At 39.1% G+C, this 6,518-nt stretch overlaps 1 pseudogene; it reads left to right on the top strand.

Moving 5' to 3' along the window:
- Positions 1-2,900: 2,900 nt before the first annotated feature.
- Positions 2,901-6,087, top strand: LOC138147886 (ferritin heavy chain-like; annotated as a pseudogene).
- The last annotated feature ends 431 nt before the right edge of the window (positions 6,088-6,518 follow it).

Genomic DNA, 6,518 nt, shown 5'->3' with positions numbered 1-6,518 from the left:
CCTCCTCAATGTCAGTGGAACCTGTTGTGAAATCTTGTGAAATCCTACCAAGGAGATGGAAGTTTAAAAAAAAAAGCAAAGCATAGTGGAAATTATTGATCAATTAGCAAGCATTTATTAAATGTCTACTAGTGCCAGGAATGACACACTAGGTGCTTTGTATATAGAGAAAAAAAATTAAAGAATCACTGTCCTCTAGAAGCATACATTTTATTGGTTCACTAATGGTGATTATTCTGGAAAAACTACAACCAAGAATAAAAATTAGAGATGCATTATAATGTTTCCTTTACATGTTAACAATCTGTATAAACCCCACTAGCTCATTTTCCCCTTCTCAGCCAGTATTCAATAATAGAGAGCTACGACACAAGCTAAGAGGGCCCATTTGAAAATCACAAAGTCAAGGTAGAATCGGTCATTTTCCAGTAAATTTCAGGTGTTTAAATAGCAAAACTGGACAATTCAGTTCCAGAAGTATCAATATTGGTTTCTAGATCATTGGCGTTGGCTGTCTACATCAATTGAATGAAAAAGGCAGTTGGAAAAACTATATTTTGTTTCATGGTTCAGAGTGGAAAAGCTTAATTACATATCACTTTGCAAAATTTGCCATCACATATGGCTAGGGGATAACACTAAATAATTAATGGCGAAGGCGGATGTCAAAGTGAAAAGAAAAAAAAATGCCTTCTGGGCTACATGTTATGAATTATTTTTATTCTCGGCTTGCTAATTAGAAAATCGTTTAATGGTTCCCCTTTGCTTGGCGAGATTTGGCCAAATTCTACTGCTGTTGCCCTGTGTGGTCTTTCTATAGTACATGAAGCAGATTGTTGTTCCTAGAAGGCTATATAACATTGCTTATAATTAAATAGATGGCCATAAAACCATAAACATTAATCAACAGCCTTGAGCAAGCAGAGTCTAAAGGTGAAGGGTAAACTACTTGCTCTTGGCAATAAACTACAGAAATAGTTTTTCTTGATTACTAAAGTAATTTACCATGAGCTTCAACACAGCACTTAGCACATATTAAGCACTTAATGAATTCTTGTTGACTGACACAGTCAATACGTGAAATCGATCGACATGAACATGGCAGAATAATGTTGGGTGGCGAGTATGGGCCAGTTTGGAGGTCTTGAGGTCAAGAAAAGAGGAACAATCTTACAAACAATGATCCTGGAAATGTTTCTAGTTGTTATATAGAAATAAAATGTTGAAAAGGTACCAACAGGGAAAATAAGAGGGAATTCCCAAGAAGATCAACAAGACTTGTATGAGGTCTTTGAAAGGAGAATCACTTTAGTAATGAGAGCTCACATTTATATAGCACTTAAAAGGTTTGCAAAGAGCTTAACATGTTATCCCCTTTAGTATTCACAACAACCCTGTAATGTAGATGCTATAATCATGTCCATTTTACAGATGAGGAAAATGAGGCTAATTGGGGTCACAGAGCTAAGAAATGGCTGAGGAAGGATTTGAACCTACGTCTTTGAGGCTCCGAGTCTAGTGCTTTTTCCATTGTTTTGCCTCTCTGCCTTAATGTACTTTGTCATTTCTTTCTTCTGTATATAAAAATGTTTCCCAGGATATTAGCATCCTGAGGAAAATATTTAACATAGATTTGTTTTATTTATTTAACTTAAATATTTGTAAAAATATTTAACATAGTACTTTAAAAAATGACTTAAAAGGGACAATATGGGGAAGGAGAAACATCTTAAGAGGAAGGAAGATAAAAGGAGAACATTAGAATCATGGCTATACAGCTCACTGTTGATTAGTAAAATTAAATTTAAATACAATCTACAAATACTCTTAGTCTACTCCTCTGGAGCTATGGCCCCTGGACTTTGTACAGAGGCACTCAATATTAGGTATTGTTAAATAGTCTCTTTTCTGTTTTCACAGCCCAACTATTTTCTTTCTCAGCCTGGGTATTTCAGTTGTGCAGCTGACATGGTAAAACAGAGGAGTTTTCAAATCACCTCCTTAGAAATGATGCATGATTCAAAGATATTTCTATCCATGCCTTTCTGCAGCATCAAGTGGAAATGTGAAAGTTTCCTCGGTGGAAAGACCTGTCAGGGAATCTGGAATGTGTACTGTGCTTGCACCGGTCACAGTGATGAGTGGCTTCATGTAAGTTCCTCCTGAAGATGCCTTAATATACAGAGAGTATCTTAGGATATGAGAATTCAAGGGTCCAGATTCTGTCTTACAGGAGATGGAATAATACATTTTAGTGAATGGGTAATTCTGAGGTGATTATTCCATTCCTAGAAAGAATCACTTGGATTTTGTGGGAAGAAGGGAAGTGGACCAGATCTATGTTTTAATTGGTATAGAGAATTACTGAATGAAGAAATTCCTGTCAATTCATATTGACACCTTGCTTCAAAAGTCAAAGGACTTGCTCAGAGTATCTTGGGACATTTGACCAGAGAGGCTCAGTGGCTTTCTGAGGACAAGAAGCAGGATATGTCAGATACACAATCTAAAAACAGATTGCCCTGATTTCAAAGTCCCTTATGCCTGGCTGTCTTAATTCTTTAAGTAGGGGAAGTAATATGCTACTCCATCCCAAAACATCCCTACCAGTCTTAGGGGCTGAGTGACCACAAGGAATCTAAGATTCAGGTAATCTTACTGCTGACTCATCAAGGAAAATATATGAGGTGAAAGATTTATAAAACCCTGCATTTATAACCATTATTTTCTCAAGCTAAACCCTTTAAATCTGCAGGAGTTACTTACTTGTAAAATATCAGGATGTTCAAAGAAAAAGGTAGAAAGCCCCTGCTGACTTCCTCTCCATATGTTTCTAAATTAGTAGAGGTCAATGGTCTCCTTCCTGAAAATCTCATTTAAAATTCAAATGTCATCTAAAGATGCTCGGTACTTGAAATTCTCCCTAGTGGAATGTGTGATTCTTGAGAGTAGGGGACATTTCCAATTTTTGTCTTTGAATCCCCCTTTCCTAGGATGCTGCCTTCTACTAGCGCACCAGCAGGAATTTAATAAGTGCCTGTCCAATTGTTTGGTTTGTTTGAATAAAGTTTGGTGTACCATTATATTTATACTAGCTCATCCCTAGGGAGCAATACTCTGGAGTTTATTTAATACTTACACAGTAGCTTTAGAGCCTAAGTGATGGCTCTGATCAGGTGATATCCAGAACATTCTAGAAGTGATGTTTGTACTTAATAAGTAAAGGTTTCCATTATGCAGCTTACTAGGTTTATACAATCTTATCATTGACATTTGGTGAAGAAATGGGGTGTGTGATGTAAGGCAACACCAAAGAACAGTAAAGACTGAATGAAGGGTTATGGCCAAGGAAATCAACAAATCAGTTAGCCCATTATCTAGTGCATTCTTCCCCTTCCAGGCATCTGAAACTAAACCATCACCAGACTGCTGTTACTGTGTGCCTACTGCATACCTCGTGGGCTGCTTTAGACAAGTATTAGAAGTATTAACTCAAGTTAGATGATTAATAATATAGCATCTTAAGGTTTTCAAAGTGCTTTACAAATATTATCTCATTTGATGCTCACAACAATTCTCCTAGCCAGGTGTTATTACTGTCATTATTTTACGGATGAGGAAACTGAGAATGAGAGAAGTTAAGTGACTTGCCCAGAGTCACACAACTAATGTCTGAGTTAGAATTCTAATTCGGGTTTCCCTGACTCAAGTTCAGTATTCCATCTGCACCACCTTGCTGCTTTAAAAAGTATAAACTTCTCCTATAATAATAACAACTTAGAATAATTCATTTTTTCCTCCTCCTGTTTAATTTTGAGGCTAATTCATTCTCTATTTGTCATAATATATAATGATATAGACTGCTTAACTGATAAAGAGATCTCATGGATGAGGGAAATCCTTCTTAGATGTCTTCTCCTTATCTTATTACCTAGACTACCAAGTAGTTAAGTGACTTGCCCAGGGTCACATAACCATTATACATGTATAAGAAGTAAAACTTGAACCTAGATCTTTGTGGGTATACATGTGTATGTGTAGATTTATATATTTCATTCAATTCTATATTCTCATAGTTTAGCTAATAGACATTTTTCATGTACTTTGTTTTTCCTGTATGGATGAATGGTTATGCCAAACTTTTTCTAGTGATTATGAATCTGCATTATCAAAGGGATGACCTGGATTGATGATACTGCAGATGCATTGAGTATTTCAAGTATCAATAACCCGCATTTATATGATACCTTAATGGTTTCAAAGCACTTTCTTCTTAACTACCATATAAACTAATATTACTAACTTCATCTTGTAGATGAGGAAATCAAGGCTCAGAAAATTGACAGGGGTAGAATTTGAACCTGCATCTCCTGACTCCAAATCCAGAGCCCTTTTCACCATACCAGAGTGCTTCTTTAAATAAAGAAGTGCAGTCTGATTTCTTTCATGTCCATAACTAATACACAAGTAGGCAGATTGATTTAATTCAGTAGGCTATAGCTATTAGCACTATTTGTCTTGTAGTAGAGATGAACTATATAGAGTAAAATGACAGTAATTTTGCTTATCAACCCAAAGGCTCTCTCCCACCCTGGGGGTGCCTTCAGTAGCCCCATAAAAACAGGGAGAAGAAAGGTTTTCATTGCTGGTGTTTTAAAGATTAGGCTTGGTCACATTTATTTTTAATACAATTTTTGATGCATTTTGTTTTGATACAACTATCTCTTCCCAATAAACATAGTTATACTAATACTTGCTTTTGTTTAATACAGAAGCTATAAAAACCTAAAACTACACTAGGAATTTTGGGGACCCTATGTAAAATCCTGTGTAAACCTAGCTATTACTTCTTTTTTTGCTTTTTGGAGGGCAATTGGGGTTAAGTGACTTGCCCAAAGTCACACAGCTAGTAAGTGTGTCAAGCGTCTGAGGCCACATTTGAACTCAGGTCCTCCTGACTCTGGGGCCAGTGCTCTATTCACTGCGCCACCTACCTGTCCCTCTAGCTATTACTTCTACTATTACACTATTGTTGCTATTACTGCTGCTGCTGCTATCACTACTACCACCACCACTACTACTACTACTACTACCACCACCACCACCGCTACTACTACAATCATTACCACTTTATAGATGAGGGCACTGACACCCGAAGAAATTGAGTGATATCCAAAGTTACACAGATAATATCTGGGGTAGGATAGTCTAGGTTTCATATGAATAGGTAGAGTAGCCTATCATTTAGATAGTATGATTTCAGGGGTACCAGAAAAACCTGCTAATCACCCAAAATTTCCTCTTGCATCTAAAAATTATTGAAATTCTTCCACACTGGCCAGAAGTGCAGGGTAGGGGAGTCGCTGTGGTTTCCTTCTTCAACAATGCTTGAACTGAACGCTGCTCGATTCCCGGGCAGGAGCCGCCCTTAGCCACCTCTCCACTTTCACCTCCACAAACCAATACTTCTTCCGTCCTTCTGTCGAGCAGCAGCTGCCCGCTCAGCCACCCCCGGACACTGCCCCAGCCTCCGCCACCAGGACCACCTCGTCCCCCTCTCAGGTGCCACAGAACTACCACCAGGATTCGGAGGCCGCCATCGACCGGCAGATCAACCTGGAGCTCTACCCCTCCTACGTCTACCTGTCCAAGTCCTACTACTTCGACCGCGACGACGTGGCGCCCAAGAACTTCTCCAAGTACTTCCTGCACCAGTCGAACGAGGAGCGTGAGCACACCGAGAAGCTGATAAAGCTGCCGAACCAGCGTGGAGGCCACATCTTCCTGCAGGACATCAAGAAATGCAACCGGTACGACTGGGAGAGCGGGCTGAACGCAATAGAGTGTGTTCTGCCCTTGGAAAAAAATGTCAGTCATTACTGGAATTGCACAAGCTGGCAACTGACAAGAATGACCCCCACTTATGTGATTTCATCGAAACCCACTACCTGGACGAACAGGTCAAGTCCATCCAACAGCTGGGTGATCACGTAACCAATCTGCCCAAGATGGGGGCCCCCCAATTCTGGCATGGGGGAATATCTTTTTGACAAGCTCACACTTGTAGACAGTGACAGGGAGAGCTAAGCCATACCTGGCTTCAGCCACACCTGGCTTCTCCTACACCTGGGAACTGTGGGCACCACTCCTACTGTCTTTCAGTGCATGCATATTTTGGTTATCTGACCTTTTCATAATCTGTACCAAATTTACATCCCAATAAAGTGACTTGGTAGTGATGAAAAAAAAAATTCTTCCACACTGGTTTTAGTTGCAAGGCAAAATTTGGTTGCCCAGAAAAGCTCATCAGTATTGTATGTCAGTCTCATGATGGTGTGCTTGCATGGATTCTGGATAATGGATGATGCTCTTCCACTTTCCCAGTCACCAGTGGAGTGAAGCAGAGATGTGTGCTTACTCCCTTGCTTTTTAGCATGATGCTTTCAGTGATGGACAAAAACAGAATCAAGATCAGCTACTATACTGATGGTAAATTATTTAACTTGAAAAGGTTAGAA

Source organism: Petaurus breviceps, unplaced genomic scaffold (assembly GCF_028583685.1).
Source record: "Petaurus breviceps papuanus isolate PSGF00001 unplaced genomic scaffold, PetGlider_PUasm1.0 90808, whole genome shotgun sequence".
Lineage (NCBI taxonomy): Eukaryota > Metazoa > Chordata > Mammalia > Diprotodontia > Petauridae > Petaurus > Petaurus breviceps.
Note: the sequence above shows the minus strand (reverse complement) of the source record. Positions and strands in the feature narration are given on the sequence as shown.